This window comes from Cydia pomonella, chromosome 11, assembly GCF_033807575.1.
Source record: "Cydia pomonella isolate Wapato2018A chromosome 11, ilCydPomo1, whole genome shotgun sequence".
Classification (NCBI taxonomy): domain Eukaryota; kingdom Metazoa; phylum Arthropoda; class Insecta; order Lepidoptera; family Tortricidae; genus Cydia; species Cydia pomonella.
In genome coordinates, this window is record NC_084713.1 from 18,685,354 (window position 1) to 18,709,907 (window position 24,554).

The 24,554-nt window shown below is 36.2% G+C and overlaps 1 long non-coding RNA gene across 2 annotated transcripts; it reads right to left on the reverse strand.

The window, feature by feature from the left end:
* Nucleotides 1–21,395: 21,395 nt before the first annotated feature.
* Nucleotides 21,396–23,042, reverse strand: LOC133523041 (uncharacterized). 2 transcript variants are annotated; one of them, XR_009800183.1, is made up of 2 exons: nt 22,176–23,042; nt 21,396–22,076 (listed from the first exon to the last, which is right to left on the reverse strand). It is a non-coding gene; the product is annotated as an uncharacterized LOC133523041 (long non-coding RNA). The 2 variants fall into 2 exon arrangements; XR_009800182.1 differs by having other exon boundaries at nt 21,396–22,097.
* Between the last annotated feature and the right edge of the window lie 1,512 nt (nt 23,043–24,554).

Here is a 24,554-nt window from a genome sequence, read left to right on the forward strand (position 1 = left end):
GGTTGCGAGATAAGAAGTATTGAAAATACCTAAATTGGATTGTTCACTTTATTTGCCATTTATTGGAACTCCACTTTAGTTGGAAGAAGGTTAGGATACATAAATAATTTAAAGTGTTTAATCTTTTGATAGGATCGTCATCTTCCTAATTTGAAAATACCTAAATTGGATTGTTCACTTTATTTGCCATTTATAGATTAACTCCACTTTAGTTGGAAGAAGGTTAGGATACATAAATAATTTAAAGTGTTTAATCTTTTGATAGGATCGTCATCTTCCTAATTTGAAAATACCTAAATTGGATTGTTCACTTTATTTGCCATTTATAGAATAACTCCACTTTTGTTGGAAGAAGGTTAGGATACATAAATAATTTAAAGTGTTTAATATTTTGATAGGATCATCATCTTCCTAATAGGTTGCGAGATTCGAAGTATTGAAAGTACCTAAATTGAATTGTTCACTTTATTTTCCATTTTTAATGACTCCACTTCAGTTGGAAGGTTTTTTTAAGTTTTGAATGTCATCATCGCTAGCAAGCTTAAATATTCAATTTGAATCGAAATCTATTACGTATATACATTTTTATTTAAAAAATATCAATTACTTACATACCATTTTAAGTGACTATGATAAGATTTAAAAAGACTATTAAGAAATGAATCGTCACTCAGTTGAGTAGGAGGCTGGCTCAATTGGACTCGGCTGGAAAGAGCTGGAGCTACTTCCAGCTTCCAGCTTCCGCCCAGGATTGCGCCAAATGGAAAATTCTTCTGCGAGCCCTATGTCCCTAATGAGGGATAACAGGATTACATCAATCAATTAATCATTAACAAATTAATTAAAAATAAAACAAGTCGTTTTAATTAAAATGCATCATCATAAAGTACTAAAATCATTCGCTTTTACGACAAGTGGTCCAAATTGGTATTGGTTAAGAGATTTTATACGTTGTTTATGTAACTACAATTAAGTTTAACATTTATTTGCATTGAGTTTAATGATCTTATGGGGATCATTTTGTTTTATTGGTCTCTGAATTCTCTGATAAAGTGTTCTTTCTTGAAAGATTTGAAGGTCATATCGATATCGGTCCGTATAGCAGTAGTGTTCAATTGTTTAGTTTATAATTTGAGTGTTATTTTTTACAAATAAAAAGATCCGTTACTTACCCTATTCTTGCACTAAGAATTCCAAATTTAAATTCGTTTTCCAACGGCGGTTATAACTGTTAAGCGTAGTCTGACCACCTGTTATAAAATCCACTTTTAGTTACTCAACAATTTCTTAACATGCAATTTAAGAGTACCCAACAAGCTCGGCCGAATTTCACCTTCCCTTACAAAAGTTACAAACGGAGTTCCGTTCTTATTTCAAAACTATGTGTTAGATTGTAATAAAACTAATGGAACTTTACCGTTACAATGACATGATGACAATGCCTGTAATTAGTTTATATGGGTATTTCTCAGAGGTGACGTTCGGTGCCTGACTTCGGTGCCGATAATTTTTTTTTACTTTATAGACATGTGATGTTAAAATTAACAATTAGGCTTAAATTTAAAAAATATTGGTAGTGAAGGCCTCCTTATAGACGTAAAGGTTCGCGAGATATTTGAGTTTTTCAAAACACTGAAATCAAACACACTCACTGAAATCAATATTAATAAAAAGGGTGCCACTGAATTCAAAATTTACCAAGATTGTAATAAAACAATATTATTTTAGCACTAAAATAGTTTTATTATCAATTTAAAGACATCATAATGAAGATATAATTATGTTATTATTGTGATTCATCATAAAACGAAGTTATGCTCTGCTACAAACTATGGATTTATGATTATAAAAGTAAATGGCTTCAAAAACTAAAAGTCAAATCATAATCAAGATAGAACGGTAAAAGAATCATTATTTTGAATAAGCAGTTAAAATCAGTAACAAATTAAAGTTTAAATCTCTCAAAATAAACTAATTAGATCTTTAAAAAGCAAGGCAAAATTGGCCTGCTCGCAAGCAAACAATTGACAATCAACAACAAAATCAAAAAAAAAATCTTAGGAAGAAAATAACAGTTATGCTTTAACATTTAACATAACATTGAAAAGAAAAACCTGCGTAATACCCTGCTTAAACTTAATTTTAACTATTGTAATGTCTATATCTCTATTAATATAATATTCAGTCGGTTTGTCTGACAATGTGCAGACACATCACAAATATCACAATACTCATTAAATTCTAAAGTTATCTTAAACAAAATACTCTTTTGTCATTGACTATTAAATTAAAATAATAAATGGTAGGAAATTATCAGTTTCTTTGACAGTCTTTTTTCATTAAGATTTTAATTATTTTTTAAGAGACGTTAACGTTTTAGCTACATAAAAATTTACAAAAGGTGACATTTCTCGTCTAATAACACTTAACATATACACATAAAAATATTTCTTAAAAATAAATCAACATATTTGATATCAATGAGTTATTGAGATCTGCTATCAATCACATATATATTTAAATCATCGTCTGATTCAATGACATTATCTGAATCAAATGTAGGAAGTGAAATGTCATGCTGTGCTAAAGATGGAGTTATCAGGTTTTCCAAGTCAGGTATATATTTCCAGAAGCTGTAATTTTCCTATACACTTATACTATTAAAGTAACTGCTTTTTGTATGCATGTTCATATAAGATTGCAGATTGTGCTGTAAATAAAAACCAATAAATATGGCACCAGCTTAACAATCAAAATTATATATTTATTTGGACATATATAATAAGCACATGTTAACGTATATAATTTAAATTATCATTGTATGTAAAGTACAAAAATAACGAACAATATAGTAAAGATTGACAACGGTGGACTATTTTTTGATTTCGGTGGTCAAAAAACCCACCGAATCCACGGTTATCACGCCCACTGAATTCAATTTTAATCGCTTTTAATTAATTACAGAAAACATAATCATAGTATGTAAAAGAGTTTCTAATATCCAAATCACATACCTCTGAGGGTGGCTTACGCACTATTTAGCCGAAAAAAGCATAAGCACTTAAACAATTAATGGCTTCACCGAATTCAAAAAATCACGTAACCAAACCCACCGAATGCCGAACACACCTTTACGAAATCTGCTTGCAGACCGAGAGCCGACGTCCGCTCTCGCCGGTAAACGTGGCGCGACTGACGCTACCTGCGCACGCGGCGCGGAGTTCCTGGTATATTCCTTTGTGAAATGCCGACAAGGTTTATAAATTCCAGTGAAATCACGTGTTGCCGCGGGACAAGTCGAATAATTGGATTTATTTTGTAATATTAATGCGTAAATTATTTTGAGTCTAATAATATAAATGATAGGCTTATGTTGAATACGTGAACCAACTTTAAAAATTAAAATAAAATTCCAGTCTTAAGTTATGATTTTTTGTTTCAACAAATCTGGGTGCGGGACATACCCACTGTTCGTCAATTTTAGCACTTAACATTTATTTTCTTATAATATATATACTACATGGAATGTTTTACCAGTTGTCCAGGTGTATCAGATGCTGGTGGATTTCCATGATTTAATTCAGATTTTATAGGCAACAAATTCATGTGTTTATGCCCCCGGACACGTACGTCACGTAAACGCCACCTCTGAGAAATGCCCATATATAGCCCAGCTTAAAAAACAAACGAAACAGAGCAAAACCAAATTTCGTAAAAAAAATCGCTGTATTTATTTAACTATGGTATCTGAGGTATACATAGACAAATAACTGCCAAAGATATACCTTATTCTATTGTAAATACAAAGTGTCAGATCAGTCTAGCTAGTTGTTTTAAAATGAGAGCGTAACTTTTGTATGAGAACCCAGCTTGCTGCGGACTCTTAACGTCTTGATAATATGTGTTTTGTTCAGATATTTGTGAACACCTTGGCCAATCCCTGACGTATCTGATGACTGTGTCCATTATTTATGTTTTTGCATCATCTTCGTTAATTATAAATCTGCTTTGACTGGAGTATGTTCCACAAAAACTTGTCCCATTTCCCGCCAAGGTGCAGAACCTGGAACAGCGCTTGAAAGTCTAATTGAAGTGGCCATGTTGGTACCCCGGGCACGTTTGACAATTAATTCAGCTGCCATAGACAAGCGAAACGGGCGGACTAGCAATTCAGATTTTATACATAATTTTACTAGTAGCTCCAGAGCCACTGGTGCCGTTAAGATAGAACATTCTTACGGTGATGTCGCTATGCATCTCCCTTAGGCGTGTAAATAAAAAAAAGAATGAAAAGATTCGCACGTTTCTGGTAAGGTTGGGGATTCGCACGTTTCTGAGCTCCACGAGGATGGGGGGGTGAGGGTCGGCAACACGCACGTAATTCCTCTGGAGTTGCAGGCGTACATAGGCTACGGGGACTGCTTACCATCAGGCGGGCCGTTTGCTTGTTTGCCACCGACGTAATATTAAAAAAAAAGCCTGTGTAGCTCAGTTGGTTAAGAGCGATCGGACCGGTGTTTGGATAGGTCACGAGTTCGAGTCTTGCCCGAAACAGTGAATTTTTAAATTTTTCCTTCAATATAAATTATTAAGTATCGCTCGCAGACGTATCTGCTTCGTAAAAGGTAGTTTTAGAGACAGCTTTTAATGATGACGAAAAAAAAAGTGTTTTTTTGTTTGTTCTTGGGGTAGGTGCAGCAATATCATTATTTACAGTTACGGCAGAAATACAGTCAGCAGTACTGTTACGCTGCAATACTAATGCAGTAATGCTGGTGTACTCAGAACCCGAACGGTACCTTTACCCTCATAACACAAACTCTGTGACTACTAAACCTTAAAATAACATAAATAATACCGAACAACTGGTTCATACATCGCATGTCGATGTCTCCATCCGATTCATTAGAGAGGTCAATTATCGTGCTTGCATTGAGAGTACTAATTTGTGCGTATTTGTATGGACAATGAAACCAAATCAACTCGCCATTGTGGTGTACGAGTAAAGTAATTGGGAATATATAATTTTTAGCCGTATTTGAATTGAAATCGATAACCGATATCAGTGCATTTGTGTTTATGTATTGTATAGATTAAATTACGTAGGTTCTACTCTGTGAGCTATAAACCATTTAGACACAGAACAAAGCCTGAATCAACGCAAAAATCTTAACACAGCGAATTATTGACCCTACTAATACAACATTTCACGAGACTCGGTTGAGAAATGCGATCCTTAGTATCCTTACCAAGAGTTTGACACCGACATAATGGCTAGCGATTGCGTAAACTAACTCATAATAGATCTCCCTCGTACTGACTTAGATGCGAGCGAGAGGCACTGCGATTGAGTTGACGCAGTCGCTAGCTTTTAAAGCCGCGTCAAACTCATGGTGAGGGTTAGGAGAAAACAGCCCGACAGACATATTTTCACAATTATGGCAATATACGATTAAAAATAATCTTTTCTTAAACTTGCAATGAAATGTTGACATGGCTTGTCAAATTAGGTCCGGAAATACTACGTATCCGGTGCGATGAGTGAATTTGATATGTAAAGGAATTTCATACAGCCTTACACACCTAGGCCTGTAAAGCAACAATTTCCTTTTGTTTTTAAACGTCAAATTGTGAGTTGTGACACAACGTGTTGGTATTCAACCATCAAATAGTAGTCCCTAGCAGGGATCGAAAACCGGTATTTTTTGTATGGGAACGAAAACGGTATTTTTCGTTCTTTGTTAATTACTTCATTTCTAATTACGCAATCTAATAATACGAAGTCGTTATCTGAAAACACAACTGAGTCCTACATTTAGAGTATAAAATAAACCCAAATATATGGTTATTTCGATGTTTTTGCAAATAACCGGTTCCGATCCCTGGTCCTTAGATTCGTAATTTGTTTCGATGTAAACCTACGAATGAAACAAATTGACTATTGTTTTTTTTTCATAGCAAGTTTGAAAAAAGCACTATAGAAATCTCGGCGATAAACCGAGTTGTCGGGTTGCTATATCTACTTGGCCTGCAGCCCTTCATTTTCCGGCCTCTATAGTAATGTACTAAAACAGTTGGTGTAAGACGATTCATAAATTGAAAACTTCACGCTAGCTTCAATCGTCCCGCGCGTCCATCATCCTCAGGATGTTATCTTAGGTCGTCCGCTAGCTGATGCGGATGCCATTGTAGGTAAATAAAATCCGTCAATCGCGTCCGCTCCAGTTAGCGTTGTTCATACTATTTTTCATAATCTAGTTCACCCGCTCCGTGCAACCGCGCCAGCTATCGGATGCCCTTAGATCCCTGCTAAAAGTGTTTATTAAAATTTGCATACCAATATTGTCCAATCTGTCCCTTGTCTCGCCGCATCAGTGGTATCATGTCAATGTGTGAATCGCTTAATGGCGTTATTCATACAAGCCTGAATTAGCTATGAATCGTTCTGTTTTGTCTGACATTTTAACATCTCTATTTGTCAAAAAGGGATAAAAGATAATTTCACTAATTCAAACTCGTAAAGTTTAAAGGGGGCTAGTATGTATCACATTTTATATGTATATCACGTACGGCTTTTTAATTCAAATCGACAATAAATTAACTTGCGCGTTGTATCGCAATATCGTAAACTTTTTATTGCATGCTCATTAAATATAATATTCACTGTACGTTAAGTGGTATAAAATATAAAACAAATATGAACGTTTCCGTTTGCTCGAGCCCACTTATTATCGACTACGATAAAATGTGAAATTTTATTTTAATTGTTTTACCTGCACGAAAGTTTATGACCTGGAAATGTGTTCCCGTAGTTCGCGAGTTGAAGTTTTGGCTGCTAGTGTAATTTGACCGTATCCGATCCGACATCGATATACGAGGGATGTTACTTATATATCCGGAAACACAAAAAATAGCCAACAGCTATAATTATAAATGATGACCAAGATCAATGATGGACTTTTGCATATGTTGGAACCACTTTTCATAGCACTTTTCCCATTCTGATCTTTGTATACAAAACGTGCATTTTGTATGCAAAAACAGCTTTTTCGCAAGTTTTTTTTTCAAAGCAAATGATCATGTAATAGCTTAAAATGTTCGTAATACTATTACCAACATATCCTTCTGTCTTGCGACATATACTATGACCACACAGCATTTATATTTTGTGGGATAACAGCCGATTTTTAGGCGTTTTTTTAATACGTCCATAAGTATACGACTAACAACAATTTAGCTCACTAAAACATTGATACACATTGACCTTCGATCGAGTCGAAAAAAGTCGATCCATGCACTATTTTTGAGTTTGCCCACGTACAAAACCGTAAAAAAATCATCACACGAAAATGTTCACCCGTTAACACGAATACGAATCCATGGCCACTAGGCATTAACTAGGCACTAGGTTGTGGTGAGGCGGATGAGGGGGAGCGCAAACAGCATCCTGAGAATGATAGCAGAGAGGTGGGATTCGGATATTCTCCGCCGTTATACCGAACTCCATATCATACGACCTAAGAAATAGATATTTGTATGAAACCTGTAATATAAGATAGTTTACTAATGTAGTTTTATAAGTGTCTTGTAACTAACAATCTATGGATCGGAGGAATCTGAAAATAAATAATTTTTTTTTTTTTTTTTATTAAGCCCACCATTTGTTAATTATATTTGTGCTTTGTGTAATAAAGTTCAAATAAATAAATATATTCTATATATCGTCGTGTAGTACACAATACAAGCCTTATTAAGCTTACTGTGTCACTAGGTGGATCTGTGTAAAATTGTCCTATAATATATATTTATTTTATTCATATTTTAATTTGATCCGATTCGCCGTGATCCAATTCACCTCGATAATATTAAACTTTATTTTTACCTTTTATTATAAACGTGAGGTGCCTACTCAAAATAACGAGCCAGTCTGGTTGAAATACTTATGTGATGGATTTACTTAGGCTTTACTTGCTTTAACTGCAAAGATATAAAACAATAAAATATACGATTGAATGAACCCTTAAAAAATAATCTGAATTGCATTTATATTAACTAGACATAACGATGGTACTAACAATGTTTTATGGAATTCTTATGGTTCTGAAATAAATTATATATATATTTTTTTTTATAATTTAATTTTGTGTTTGTTTTAACTCAGAATCATGAGCTCTTTCAATCCTATCGAAAAAAAATGTCCCAGAGTTTTTTTCCCATTGTGTCCGCATATACTTGTTATGGAGGTAACAAAAAGGAAAATTTGAAAAATGTATGGAAATTTTTGTACACCTTTTTTCTCCTATAAGGATGAAAAGGGCTCGCGATCTTGACTGTAAATAACACAAGAGTTGCAAAAAGGTCACATAAAAAAGTGGCAAAAAACGCCCATAAAATGACCTTTTGACGTTTCCTGCAACAATGCTGTCGGTATTACTGCTACATTACTGCAAAGTGACATTACTGCCAACTGCATTGTTACCGTAAATGTCAACGGCGTTGCTGGATTTTTGACATTTGCGGCAGCAATGTCGCGTCGCAATACTGCAGCAGTAATGCTAGTAAAGTTGGACTCCAAATCTTACCTTTAGTCTTATTTTACTGTCAAAGAAATAACATTATAATTATATTACCATTCATTGTTTTTTTTTGGACATAATCCTGAACAAAGTTACAAAATGTTGTCAACATTAAAACGCTCGATTGAACTAAGAACAGACACAGACAATAATCGAACGCAAAAGTCCGCAATTGTCTCGAGCGGATTAGGACTGGATTACTGACACAATGACGTATCTCAGCATGTAGATTGTTCGGACTATACGCCGTTTTTAAAATTATAGAAATCCTAATTCCTATAACAACGTTACTTACACAATAGCTTATCTCTAGTAGTTATCTATTGTCATTACGACCTTTTTATATTGACGAATGTCTTCTGTAGTGTAAGTATTCTGTCAATAGCACGAATACGCACAATGATGGCCCGCGGCGTTTCAGACCAGGGGTTCCCAAAGTGTGCGCCGCGGCGCCCTGGTGCGCCGTAGAAAGTAAAGAGGGACGCCGTGAGTTCTATCATTATCCGAAACCACAAATATTCGCGGGTACCTATTTGAGCGCTCGCATCGGTAAATAATATAGCGTCGTGTCACTCTTTTTCGACCGTGATTTTAAATTTACAAGGGCGCCGTTGCAAAATACTAAACTTGTAACTGCGCCGCATGTTGAAAAAGATTGGGAACCCCTGTTTCAGACAAACATTTCTTGAGCGTGAAGCGTAAGTCGATAGATAAGAATGGTTCCGTATAAAGAATAATTCATTAATGGCTAAATTCATCATGATATCATGCTTCAAAGAGAAAAAAAGATTAGAAAGAAAGATACAGATTAGAGTATCCCTTAGAAAGAGATTGAATGCTATGAATCTCTTCCTAAGGGACACCCCATTATATGTAGGGCTCATAGGAATCTCAGCATGCTTTCAGTGGAGCCCTAACTTTAAACTATGAAAATGACCCCACGTGTATTGTGACGTGAGCGACACGATTGGCACGAAATTTCCCTATCTCCCTCTTGCATATTCGAGCGATCGAGAGGCAGATACGGGAATGTCGATTTTCCTTTTTCGCGGTAGAGCCTCAGTAGGGCTAATATGGTCGGCTCTTTATCATTTATCACCATGCCTGTCACGTTCTAACAAGTATGTAAGCACGAAAGTGACGGGCATAGTGACAAGCGATAAAAATGGAACCATGATGTCACTGCTGTACAGCTTTTGGACTATTTTTTAATAGCGGGAAATTGTGTATTGGGTAATATTCAAAGCTGCGGGCAGGGCATATTTATTGTCAAATGAGTGTCAATCATAATGAACCGTTTATCAAAGTCCAAGATGTAGTGAGAGCCTCGTCTATATGCTCTGTCGTTGCCAGCACCTCAGCATTGAAAAGTATCTTGTCAGCCCGATTCGAACTTTATTTACGTCAAATATTAGGACTAGATACGATATGAGTCAGATATGTCAGTGTCAAAAGTGACGTTTCTTCAAACAAAAAACATCACTTGTGATACTGTTCTATCCGATCCATATCGTATCTAAACCTAATATTTGACGTATGTATAATCGGGCCGTGTAACGGTTACTTACTACAGAACTCCAAATGTTTGTTTACTAACACACAATGACGTATATAATCTGCTAGAAGACGTCACTTCTCCGAAGTTTATTTGCACCGATAATGTTTCTTTTCTGCTCGTACACACAACAAAAGACATCTATTAATACTTCCAATATCAACAGCACGTCGCTTGGGATCGATTATCCAAGCATTGTGTGGTATTTAGTGCCAAAACATTTTACTAACCGATTTGTGTCATATTTTTGGCATACACTAGAGATTTTATATTATTTTTATGAGAGGAATAATGGAAAAGCTCACCTCTACGGGCAACACTCGAACTTGTGACCTTTTGGGAGTTTAGTCAAGTCAAACTGCCAACCAAATTAATTAATTTATTTATTTAAAATTTGATTAAATAAATTAATATTAAAGGACATTCTTACACAGATCGACTAAGTCCTTGAATAAGCTCAAGAAGGCTTGTGTTGTGAGTACTCAGACAGCGATATAAATAATATGTAAATACTTAAATACATAGAAAACACCCATGACTCAAGAACAAATATTTGTGTTCATCACACAAATAAATGCCCTTACCAGGATTCGAACCCAGGACCATCGGCTTCATAGGCAGGGTAGTGACTCACTAGGCCAGACCGGTGATTCACGCAACCAGGCCCGTATTACAAATATCTTATAGACTAACATACACATACATTTTATAATATTAAACTTAAACACTAGTTGATAAGGTGTGAGTTGTGTATTTGTGTTTATGCTGTCATTTATTGATTTTTTTTATCTAACAAAAAATAATAAAATAATAATTTATTCTGATTTTATTATTTTAGACATTATTACACAAATTGACTAAGTCCCACAGTAAACTCAATAAGGCTTGTGTTGAGGTTACTTAGACAACGATATATATAATATATAAATACTTAAATGCATAGAAAACACCCATGACTCAGGAACAAAATATATCCATGCTCATCACACAAATAAATGCCCTTACCAGGATTTGAACCCGTGACCATTAGCTTCGTAGGCAGGGTCACTACTCAATGGCCAAACCGGTCGTCAAAAACGTCCCCAACAAAAATACTTTTGTCACAAAAATACTTTTGTATTATACTTAGTAAACCTTCACTGTATTTAAAATATAAAGTGAATTAATATTATACTGTGTGGTCTATCAAACCAAGTCATAAGTACAGAATAAAAGCTGTAACCACAATATAAGTGCCATCATCACCGTCATTATGAAACAGTCCGGTATCTCACAAATGCCGTAAGCACCGCGCATTCTCTTAAAAAAAAACCTTCCCCTAGCAGTTTAGTTATGTCCCTGTAATCCTCGAATCGGTCTCATTTAGATCATCAACTCAAAAGGACAGTGTAATGACATCGTGACTTCACCCTCAAGGAATTTTATGAACTTTAGACGGTCATTATCATGATTTCGATCAGCGCTCCATCAAAACCACACACGATGTTGAGGCAATTAATCTATCCGAAATATCTATGTTTTATTCGAGGGTGTAACAACGTTTAATAATGTTGACGCGTTCTCGGAAGAAAGAATTCTTGTTATACACCCTTTGCGTTTAGATCCGTCATGTTTTGGTGACATTTATTTTTTAAATCAATTTTTATCCGGAGGACTTGATTGTCAACATGTGTTGCGATTAAAACATTTATTTGCGAATACCATTGATTTAGGTGGCTATATTTTCTGTGATAAAAATTTTGATTTGTCACTTATTTAAATCCCCTAATTAGGGTTCCGTACCAAAAATGTACAATAGGAACCCTTAGGGTGCGACTCTGTCCGTCCGTCTGTCACATCGGTAAATATCTCGAGAACTACGAGCTACTAAAGCTATTGATTTGGAATAGTTATGGAAAACGCTAACCTAGACACAATATAAAGAGGAGGCAACATTTCAATGTCTAGTTCCTAGGTTAAGTGGGATATAATTTGAAAGAACTAAAAAAAAATTTTTTTTCATAAAAAAATGAATTATTATTAAAGCCTTTATTATACGAACTGTTGGCAGTCTATTTAACAATTCCTTATTATATTAACAATTCCTATGAACATGTTCGTAAGGTCTTTTGACCTAGGCCTCTTCCGAATTGCCTTTTTCTATTATATTTAGGTATTTGTCCAGCATTTTCTTCCATTTTTGTCTATCTATTGCCATTTCTTTCCAGTTTTTTCCTATTGTTTCTATGAGGTCTTTTTCCCATCTTGTTTTTGGTTTGCCCTTTTTTCTTTTGCCAACTTTTGGATTCCAATTCGTAGCTATTTTTGTCCATCTGTTATTTTTCATTCTGGCTATGTGCCCTGCCCAATTGTATTTTTGCTTTAAAATATGTACTGCCGCGTCTCTAAATTTAGTTCTCCTTCTTATCTCTATGTTTCTAACTCTGTTAGTTAACTTTATGTTAAGGACACTTCTCTCTATTGACCGTTGACATACTTGAATTTGTTTGATGAGATCTCCTGTGAGTGACCATGTTTGACTGCCATATGTAAGACAGGGTAGAATGAATTAGGAAGGAAAATTTAAAAAAAAGTACCATTCCCCTTGTCTCCGAAGCTTACCAACGAAAAATTAATAAAAAAGTACATAACATTATTTTAAATAGGTAAGTATTACAAGAAAAATATAATCACATCCTGATAACTTTTTTCCAAAAAGAATTTTCTGATTTAATTTTCCATTTAATCCCCTTTGCGGATGTTTATTATACTTGAAATTTCGATGAGATTGTACTAGAAACACCTTTCAAATAAAATAAAAATTCTTGAAATAGGTACCTACAACATACATACAGATTGTGGAAATTAGTTAGCCTATTTGCCGATAGATGGCGCTGTACACGATTATGCTTAGTATACTTCTGGTCAAAATTATTTCGTGATTATAGTTACAGGAGAAATTCGAAAGGTTGTACGAAACCCTCGGTGCGCGAGTTAAACAAACTCGCACTTGAGCGGTTTTTTTTACATATCTAACCCCAACAAATATATTTGCCATCGTATCATGGTACATATTCATCAAAACGATCTCCCATGTTAAATGACCAAATTAATGTATATTTGTATACAAATTAATGTAGTATCCAAATTAATAGTTTGATCCCTATTTTCTATTGCCTAAAATAATATTTGATTTGACTTGATTTATTTATTTTCATAACGATAAATTACAGTATAAATTATTGTTATTTTAATCTATATGAATTAACATTATGATCGTCAATGATTTGGCATGCAAACATATAATTATAAAACGTCAATAATAATTAGCCAAAAAAACAAAACAAATTCGAAATGACCGTCAAATTAAAAACTGAGAACTTAAATACATGTCAAACTAAATAATTTAGTAGATATCACATAATGATCGTCATTAAAACTAAGAGCAGTAATAATTAATAATAGTCAAGAACAAATGTCATCTAAAATCAATTTTACATAAACTAGAATGTTAAACAGTCATTATAATTTTTAATTTCATGTATTCATCCATTGAATATAATGGGTTTTCCAATAAAAAGTGCTTCAATTGACGTATAATACTCTAGCTTCAAAAATAGTTAGACATACCAAAGTTTAATATGTATCACATTTGTGCAAATGAACGGACGACGATTTGTGAAAACGGACTGTTCCGCAAAAGATAGCGTTGTTTACCACACGTGGCCATTGGGACAATGGGTAAGGTCACCTTGGTGTCTAAGTACACTCATAACAGCCATAACTGCCTAGCAAAAATATGATAAGATCTTACTTTTAGCCCATTCACAAATGTATCACGATACCAGCTGAATTTCTTTCCGCCTACCGCTGTAGCTTTTTTAACCACCTTGTCCTTGTAACATATCCTATGATCTCCCATAGAATATAACTAAAATAGTAATGCGACAAGGTTTTAAAAGGACGGCTTCATGCCACGATAAGCATCGCCGCAGAAATCGTAACAGACAATTGAAAGCGTAATCACTAGTCAAAACACGTGCTTGCCACAAAGTACCCAAAGATTGTTTGATAACTCGACAAAACCTCTTTTTTAGGGTTCCGCGTTCAAAGTTTGATAAGGATACCCGCAATTGAAATGGCAACTCCAAAATGGCCGTAATATCCTTAAGAGTCTCCGGCAAGCTCGGCCGAATTTCACATTCCCATACGAACGAAGTTTCAGTCTCATTTTAAAACTACGTGGTGGATTATAATGAAACTTTGCACATACGATGACATGAGGTACTGTAGTTAACTAGTCTATATAGCTCCGGTTTATAAAACAAACGAAATAAAGCAAAAACAAGTTTTGTATGAAAAAAATTAAACAAACATATTCGTGTTGCATCTCTTTAACCTTTTGAACGCCACGCTTATCATACGCGACGCGTAATCGTGAACCTTGTCGGTACGCATGAAGGTTGATATTGGGCTGTAGCCGCGCGTGTCATATGACGTCTTTGGCAGTCAGAAGGTTAACATGGCAAACTAAAGTCAAAAGAAAAAAAAGTGATAGTTTAAAAAAGCATTATATTCGACAATCATCCATATCTTCAAATAATTTGCAAGGTGGTTCTAGATTATATGTAGATCGAACCGTATATTATTATAATGCTCAAACTAGTGGTAAAACTGACTTTTTTTACATACCTATGACATAAGTATTATTAAACAAAAATCATAATTGTTTTGTTACTAGTACAGTTCACTATAGCTTTGAATTTGTGGTAATAATTAATGAGTTTTGGACTAAATAAGGAACACAAAATACGGGACACAAAAAATTGTAAAATCAGGGAACCCTTTCTACTCCACTCGGCTCGCACTTGGCCGCTTTTTTACAGTAGGTTTATCGGCTTTCGATCAACGTTGGGCACATTTGTGTCTTTGTGGTCCTAGTCCTCTTATCTACGGATTAATCACCGTAAAAGTCTTGGGTCCCCTAGCCACATTTTGTAAGGTACAAAAGACTTCCTTCAGATGTTTGCAGTACCATGTTATTTTAAGATATTAGATTTCGTCAATGCTGCAAAGCATGAATTTTTGAGTTTCCGATGTTCCAAGTTCGGATATTTAGCATATTTGGTATATGGGGGTTTTTGGGGGTAAACAATCGATCTAGATTAGTCTTATGTTTGGGAAAACGCGTGTTTTCGAGTTTTCATGCGTTTTTCTTTCGACGCAGAATATAGTCGCTAATTTCGTGTTGCCGGCCACTGTCTGTCTGGTCCAGCGGGTTAAGACGCGGACTGCTAAACGAGTGTTACGGGTTCGAATCTCGCCCGGTGACTAACTTTTGTTTTTTTTTTAAATGTTCAATTTTATATATAATTTTTTAATTTTTTTTCTTTTCGGTCAAGGAAAACATCGTGAGGAAACCTGCACACATCTGCGAAGAAATACAAAGGTGTATGTGAAGTCCCCAATCCGCATTGGGCTAGCGTGGGGACTATAGCCCGAGCCCTCTTGCACATGAGAGGAGGCCTGTGCCCAGCAGTGGGACGTATATAGGCTGAATTATTATTATTATTTTTAATTTTTATTGTTTTAGACAAGTTTAATTTAGTAAAGTAAGTTAAGATTATCAACTATACACCACCATATTACAATAAATAGTTATAACCGAGCAAAGCTCGGTCGCCCAGGTACTTCTCTCTTATGGGAGAACAGTTGCAAAAGTAGTAGTAGTTTTGGACCCGGGTATGTCCTTAAACTACGTCCAAAAGAGAGGTATGGGCAATGTGAATGTCATCTCGCCTTGTGTGGTAGGGCACAGCACAGCAGATGTCATTCCAGATCTAGAGCAGAGCCCAACTGGGGAAGTACCTCCACCTTACAGAAAACCGCAGCCAAATAACACTTGACCCTACTCATAGTGTTGTGTTCCTGCCGGTGAGTAAGGTTGTCAGAGCTCAACGAGGGGGGTGGGGTTAGGGTCGGCAACGCGCATGTAACTCCTCTGGAGTTGCAGGTGTACATAGGCTACGGAGACTGCTTACCATCAGGCAGGCCGTATGCTTGTTTGCCACCGACGTAGTATAAAAAGTATCCAGCTGTTCAGTTATAAATAATAGTCGCAAATTTTCCAGAGTGACGTTATTGACGGAGTGAAGTGCGCTGTCAATTTTTTTTTTTACAAATTTTCTATCAGTGGTGGCCGAGTAGACATGACGTCCGACTTTCAATCCGGAGGTCGCGGGTTCAAATCCTGGCTCGTACCTATGAATTTAAGAGTAGGCTATTGTCTAGCAGTGAACATCTAGGAAGATATTCATAGAAACTCAGCTTGTAATAGGTGTGGATGAGCTCTGGATATGGAGAAGATCTGATTCTATTATTGTTAAAGACCGTTTCCATAGAAGGAAACGTGTTTCTATGGAGTGATCCAGAACTCACCAAACTTCACTACTGAAAAGTTCACAAATACCTTCGGCTAACTACAATCATAGATAGGGTCGCGGTTCAGGCCACTATGGAGTGAGAATAGGTATCCAAAAATTTAAGGTAGGACGCCAGGATACTATCCTCATCAAGCGCATGACATATCCAAATGAAAATCCCAAATTTATTTAATACACAGTTTATTCCTTAAATATATATGACCCGCTACGGTCAACACGAGTTATTTATTAGTAAATAAGTAATACTAAATACTTCTTAGTGACACCACTATTTCTTGAAATTTACACTAAATACATCATAGACATCTCTGTGTCTACGGACAACAATATCAAAATTTGTCTTCCTAACATAACACTGTCTAAAGTAAAAGTTATGCCCCAACCTCCGGGGATGTTTAGCAGTAAGCAATTGCTCACAGGGATTACAGGTTACCTGTTCAGCGTAAAGAGTCCATATTTAACTAAAGGTATATTCATAAAAGTCTTAACTTCACGGACACTGCCAAGAAGAACGCTGCCACCGGATGGCACAGCCTTAGAGAACCAGGGTCCAGAAAAAACCAGGGTCCAGGAAAAAACCAGGGTCCAGGAAAAATCAGGGTCCAGGAAAGAACCCTAAGAACAAAGAAAATGTTCTAGGTTAAAAAAAATTATGTTTTAACACGTTTAGCTTTATAGAAAAATTATATTTTAAACTGAGGCACAGCGCGATTTAAATTACGGCAATGAAGCGATTAAATGACTTACCGGGGTTTATGCCGGGTCCATTATTTCCTATACCAACGACGGCGCCTGCAGACCGCGTGGCAAGACGAAGAGGTGGTTGACGTTACATTAGGTTTTGCTGGAAAATCCACATAAAACACTATATTAACCCATTTGCGAAAGGACACACTACCTCCTCCTTTCCTTCTTTATATATTTAAAAAGTGTGGAAACTCACCAAGTTATGTTAAATTGAAGGGAAAAGATTAGCAGCCGCCATTTTAGGTAGGCTCTAAGACTCTAAATTATGCACATTTTGGGACGAGCCCTAAGATTGATTGCCGAAAGATTTTCTAATATACTTCACATCTTGAAGATCGATCGAACAATCATTTATCAAAATTCCAATCCGAGAAACCATAGACAAACTGATGAATGAAAACCTACCCATTCAATGGATACGGCGACTGACCGGTTTGACCCTCGGAATAATTCGAAACATCAACAATAAAAAGAGTTACTCATTTTGGGAAGCAAATAATACGGACTTTATTAATAATTGGAAATTATAAAAAGATAAAAGAACCACAAGTATATGTTTATTGTCGTACAACAAGTGTGACCGACCATCTGTTACGGAACCATGGACAAAAAAAACCAAATGACATTGACAGCCGTCAGTGTCTACCGCTGAAATAAACAACTGCTCGGTTTTATCGAAATCATACTGTTAATACGTGGTATTTCTATGTTTTAAAATGTGTTTCAATTGTGAAATGTATATACCACAACGAAAACAAAGTGCCTGTGTCCTAGCACAACGCAGGAACACGACATGGATGCGCAAAATGCAACGGAGTGAACGCACATACTGACCTACCGCTCCGGTAAGTTTTGTCCACTCAATATAGCTAAAAGCGTATAGGTAAAGTTGAAAATATCACTACAGGTCTCAGTCCTTGACTGACCCACTATGACATCCGTGTCGAAGACATTTCAACTACCCAATCTTACCAAAATAAACATACCATTTTCTAACCTATAAAGTACCTATATAATATGCTACTCAGCTGTTTATAACACTGGGTGGATACCCCAAAGTGTTACAGTTCATCTTTAGTTGGGTTAAAAAAATTTTTTTTTCAAACAAAAAAAATTTTTTTAATGCTATACGCCCAATAGGACGTGAACACCTTAACCTACGAAACGTAAATAAGAAACCATAGATAATCTATAAAGAAAAACAAGTCTTACAACCAAAGTTATACCTATGACTTGGTGAATGATCAGTTCGACCAAGGAAATCTAACGACTAATTTTGGTTCGAACCTTCTTATTCCTAGTGCGCGCTTTCCTAAACCTAAAAGAAAACGTCAAAGACGGCAACGTTAACAACCTTCCCTTTATTAAAGAAATTGCCTATCACCGACAGTAGTGGAAATATGTAACAAGCTACATTCTCTAGCTATTACACAATTCCTAAAATTACAAACAAAAGTTCAGTTACAGTACAGTTTAGCGAGAACGTAGTCCCTTTTTCAATAATTAATAATATTTCATGTAATAGGCCCGTTTAGGGTTTATAAGTAAAGTAAGTTTCTGCAGTTTATTCAGATTATTTAAAGTTTTATGTCTTTATAAGGACACATGAAAGATTAATGTTGGTCCGTGTGCACCCGGTACCAATAAAAACAAAAACATGGAACAAATACCTAGTCTGATGAAAACCAGTTTGTGCCAGGTCGCATTCAGTTTAGTAGGTACGTTCAATATTTAGTATCACATAGGATATTTTCAAGTGTAAGTATCCAATTGGTGTTAAGACGAGTACCGCTAGGAAGACGGCTCGGCTTCACCAGGACGTACAATGTCTTTTATATGGAAGTTACCTAGAAGTTTTCCTTCTAAGGATTTTAAAGAGTATACAAGAGGACTCAATTTTTTATGAATGACACATTTGTCATAACGGGGCGCTAATTTAGCAGAAAAATGTTTTGCTGCATTTGACAATGGGAAACCTCTTTTATAAACGATTTGTCCTTCTTCCAGTTCTACGTGACGCTTCCTCATGTTATAATACCTAGCATTACGTTCATGGGAGGCAATCAACGAGTTACGCACTTTTTGAAATACAGTTTTGAGCTCTTTAAGTCTTTCAGAAAAAGCACCACTGGTATCTAATTCGAGCGCGTTTTGATCTATGGGACCTTCGCTATTATAAAGGGAACCATCTAGAATCATTTGACGACCATGTGTTAAGAAATACGGTGTATTTTTAGTTACTTCGTGACGAGCTGTATTCAATGCACATTGTATTTCCGATACGTTCTTATCCCAGTTACGGTGATCAGAACGCACGTATGAGGCAATGGTTCTTACTAGTTCACGGTTCACTCGTTCCGTTTGATTCGTCTGAGGATGATACCTAGGGTTATAGAAAATATGAGGGACATCATATTTGGACATTAAGTCTCGAAAGTCTTTGGAAGTAAATTGAACACCATTGTCGCAGAATATATATTTAGGAACCCCATGTATAAGAAATATCCCTTTTTCCATACACTTAACGATAGCTTTAGCAGTTATGTTGCGTAGTGGAAACAAAGTCACATACTTACTGAAATAATCAGCACATACGAAGAGATACTGATTTCTCAGATAAGATGGAGGAAAGGGACCAAGAATATCACAAGATATTGCTTCGCCTGGCGACGATATACGTCGTGGATTACCCATCAAACCAGGACGAGCTAAGTTAACAGGTTTATAAGTTTTACAAATTTCACAAGAGTCGACGTAATCCTTGACGTCCTGAAATAAAGTAGGCCAATAATATATGTCGGCTATTTTGGAATGAGTTTTACCCACGCCAAAATGACCTGCTGTAGGATCATCATGACACTTATTTAGGACTTCGTTACGATGCTCATAAGGAAGTACCAGCTTCCAGTCAAATTGAGCTGTCAGACGATACTTATTCTTAGAGTAACGGAAAAGTTTATCATTTTCAATTTTAAAGTTGGGAAAGAAAGTAGGTTTTTCAGACACCCGTCTTATAAATAATTTCCCTAACAAAACGAGATTCGTTAGGAGATTGAAAATCATCACCTGACCCAGACGACGCAGAAGAGCCTTGCTCATTCAACCGATCTAATAAAGAAGTAATTAATGTTTTCAACAGAAGTACCGCTTCAGTCTCCTGAGGTAACCGTGAAACACGACACAAAAGATATTTGCATCGCGAGGATAGTCTATCAATCGCCGACGCCGTTAAGTCTCCTTTCGCTTCTAAATCTATTTCCTCTACCTTACGTTGGCAGAGCTCCAATTCGGCAACTTCGTTACTTATTAACAAGTCCTGGCACTTCAAACTACCCTTTTTGGCTAAATCTGCAGTCTGTTTTACCGCATGACATAAGCTGGACCGACGCGATACAGGATTAACCGGAAGTCTGCGAATCGCCAGTTCATGTGCCATTTCGTCTTTATGTAAATGTATGATTTTACATCCCGCATTTAGGAAATCCATTTTTTAAGATTGATATTTAAATTCAGAAGTAAGTCAGTGTCAAGTTTTGAATTGCAATATTTTAAAGTTAAGTTAAAACTTTATTAGATTTTAACCCTTTTAAAGTATTTTAAAATAGTGAGAAAATTTCTCTTATGTAAGGCTAATTATTTAGCGTAGTATAGTTTTATTTATAAGTTGGTTAAATTTATAAGTTTAACCTCCAACTCAAGCAACCATTTAAAACAATAACTTGCAATCCCTTTTACATAAAATAACCTTAATACTAAAATAATGCAAAAATGTTTCACTTGGACATGTCATACTCCATAGGCCCCACGTTGGGCGCCACTGTAATAGGTGTGGATGAGCTCTGGATATGGAGAAGATCTGATTCTATTATTGTTAAAGACCGTTTCCATAGAAGGAAACGTGTTTCTATGGAGTGATCCAGAACTCACCAAACTTCACTACTGAAAAGTTCACAAATACCTTCGGCTAACTACAATCATAGATAGGGTCGCGGTTCAGGCCACTATGGAGTGAGAATAGGTATCCAAAAATTTAAGGTAGGACGCCAGGATACTATCCTCATCAAGCGCATGACATATCCAAATGAAAATCCCAAATTTATTTAATACACAGTTTATTCCTTAAATATATATGACCCGCTACGGTCAACACGAGTTATTTATTAGTAAATAAGTAATACTAAATACTTCTTAGTGACACCACTATTTCTTGAAATTTACACTAAATACATCATAGACATCTCTGTGTCTACGGACAACAATATCAAAATTTGTCTTCCTAACATAACACTGTCTAAAGTAAAAGTTATGCCCCAACCTCCGGGGATGTTTAGCAGTAAGCAATTGCTCACAGGGATTACAGGTTACCTGTTCAGCGTAAAGAGTCCATATTTAACTAAAGGTATATTCATAAAAGTCTTAACTTCACGGACACTGCCAAGAAGAACGCTGCCACCGGATGGCACAGCCTTAGAGAACCAGGGTCCAGAAAAAACCAGGGTCCAGGAAAAAACCAGGGTCCAGGAAAAATCAGGGTCCAGGAAAGAACCCTAAGAACAAAGAAAATGTTCTAGGTTAAAAAAAATTATGTTTTAACACGTTTAGCTTTATAGAAAAATTATATTTTAAACTGAGGCACAGCGCGATTTAAATTACGGCAATGAAGCGATTAAATGACTTACCGGGGTTTATGCCGGGTCCATTATTTCCTATACCAACGACGGCGCCTGCAGACCGCGTGGCAAGACGAAGAGGTGGTTGACGTTACATTAGGTTTTGCTGGAAAATCCACATAAAACACTATATTAACCCATTTGCGAAAGGACACACTACCTCCTCCTTTCCTTCTTTATATATTTAAAAAGTGTGGAAACTCACCAAGTTATGTTAAATTGAAGGGAAAAGATTAGCAGCCGCCATTTTAGGTAGGCTCTAAGACTCTAAATTATGCACATTTTGGGACGAGCCCTAAGATTGATTGCCGAAAGATTTTCTAATATACTTCACATCTTGAAGATCGATCGAACAATCATTTATCAAAATTCCAATCCGAGAAACCATAGACAAACTGATGAATGAAAACCTACCCATTCAATGGATACGGCGACTGACCGGTTTGACCCTCGGAATAATTCGAAACATCAACAATAAAAAGAGTTACTCATTTTGGGAAGCAAATAATACGGACTTTATTAATAATTGGAAATTATAAAAAGATAAAAGAACCACAAGTATATGTTTATTGTCGTACAACAAGTGTGACCGACCATCTGTTACGGAACCATGGACAAAAAAAACCAAATGACATTGACAGCCGTCAGTGTCTACCGCTGAAATAAACAACTGCTCGGTTTTATCGAAATCATACTGTTAATACGTGGTATTTCTATGTTTTAAAATGTGTTTCAATTGTGAAATGTATATACCACAACGAAAACAAAGTGCCTGTGTCCTAGCACAACGCAGGAACACGACATGGATGCGCAAAATGCAACGGAGTGAACGCACATACTGACCTACCGCTCCGGTAAGTTTTGTCCACTCAATATAGCTAAAAGCGTATAGGTAAAGTTGAAAATATCACTACAGGTCTCAGTCCTTGACTGACCCACTATGACATCCGTGTCGAAGACATTTCAACTACCCAATCTTACCAAAATAAACATACCATTTTCTAACCTATAAAGTACCTATATAATATGCTACTCAGCTGTTTATAACACTGGGTGGATACCCCAAAGTGTTACAAGCTTATACGATAAAATTAATCAGGTGAATATAGTTCGTGTCATCCACGATGACGCGCATATTTGTCAAATCTAACCTTTAGTAACATGACATTACGACTTAAGGCACGTGTTGTCCTGAATGACACGATTTACAGTCGTATTTTGGAAAGACAGGAAAGCGTAATTAAAAGCATTGCAAACTATATAGGTCTTTTAAATCCCGGACCCGGGTCCCTCCCCGGGTACGTCCTTAAACTACGTCCAAAAGAGAGGTATGGGCATTGTGAATATCATCTCACTTTGTGTGGTAGGGCACAGCACAGCGGATATCATTCCAGGTCTAGAGCAGAGCCCAACTAATAGTGTTGTGTTCCTTTCCTGCCGGTGAGGGGTTGCCAGAGCTCAACGAGGGTGCTGTGTGTTAGGGTCGGCAACGTGCATGTAACTCCTCTGGAGTTGCAGGCGTACATAGGATACAGAGACTGCTTACCATCAGGCGGGCCGAATGCTTGATTGCCACCGACGTAGTATATAAAAAAAATCAAATAGGTTGCACCAATATTTTGACACAACATAACCACGAAACTTCGAGAAAATTAAAATGGACAGTAGCAGTTTTTATCGACGCTCAAATTACAATTGGTTGCATAATTTTTCCGTTGAATAAACGCCCATCATTCTCCGTCGCGAATGAAAAAGTTTCCATTAAAATAACGTAGCAAATAAGTATGAAGCTTTTATGTATATACGACGTTTTTGTTCTTGCAATGTGAGGCATTGTGTTTTTTTCGCTTTTATATTTGTGTTCACAACGGGCTATAAATAAAACACGCCTACTTTTGCACTACATTGTGTACTTTGATTCGGTTTTATCAAAACTTGATTGTTGGTGATAGGCTTCCGAAACAAAAGACTGTTGAATAATATTTTTTTTACTTCTGTTGGATGTTGTGTTATGCCAAATAAATAATCATTGTTTGTACTCGAATATAATAACACTCAATAAAAACGAATATTAATGGAAAATTTGCTTTTATAAAATTTTATATAACATCGCATGACAGGGACAACATTACATTACGATACAAGTGCGAAAAGTAAGAAATGTGAATTACTTTTTCGCACGTATATTATACAACACTACAGTACATATGGCCCTTTAAATTTTCGACATACGTACGTATAGTCCGAGTTACCGTAAAGGAGCACCATATGTACTGTAAAATAAATGACTATCAGACGATACAAGTGTTAAGTATAATAATAATAATAATTCAGCCTATATACGTCCCACTGCTGGGCACAGGCCTCCTCTCATGTGCGAGAGGGCTCGGGCTATAGTCCCCACGCTAGCCCATTGCGGATTGAGGACTTCACATACACCTTTGAATTTCTTCGCAGATGTATGCAGGTTTCCTCACGATGTTTTCCTTCACCGAAAAGCTAGTGGTAAATATCAAATGATATTTCGTTCCGAAAACATTACTTGCCATTAGACATTAGTTCCGAAAAACTCATTGGTACGAGC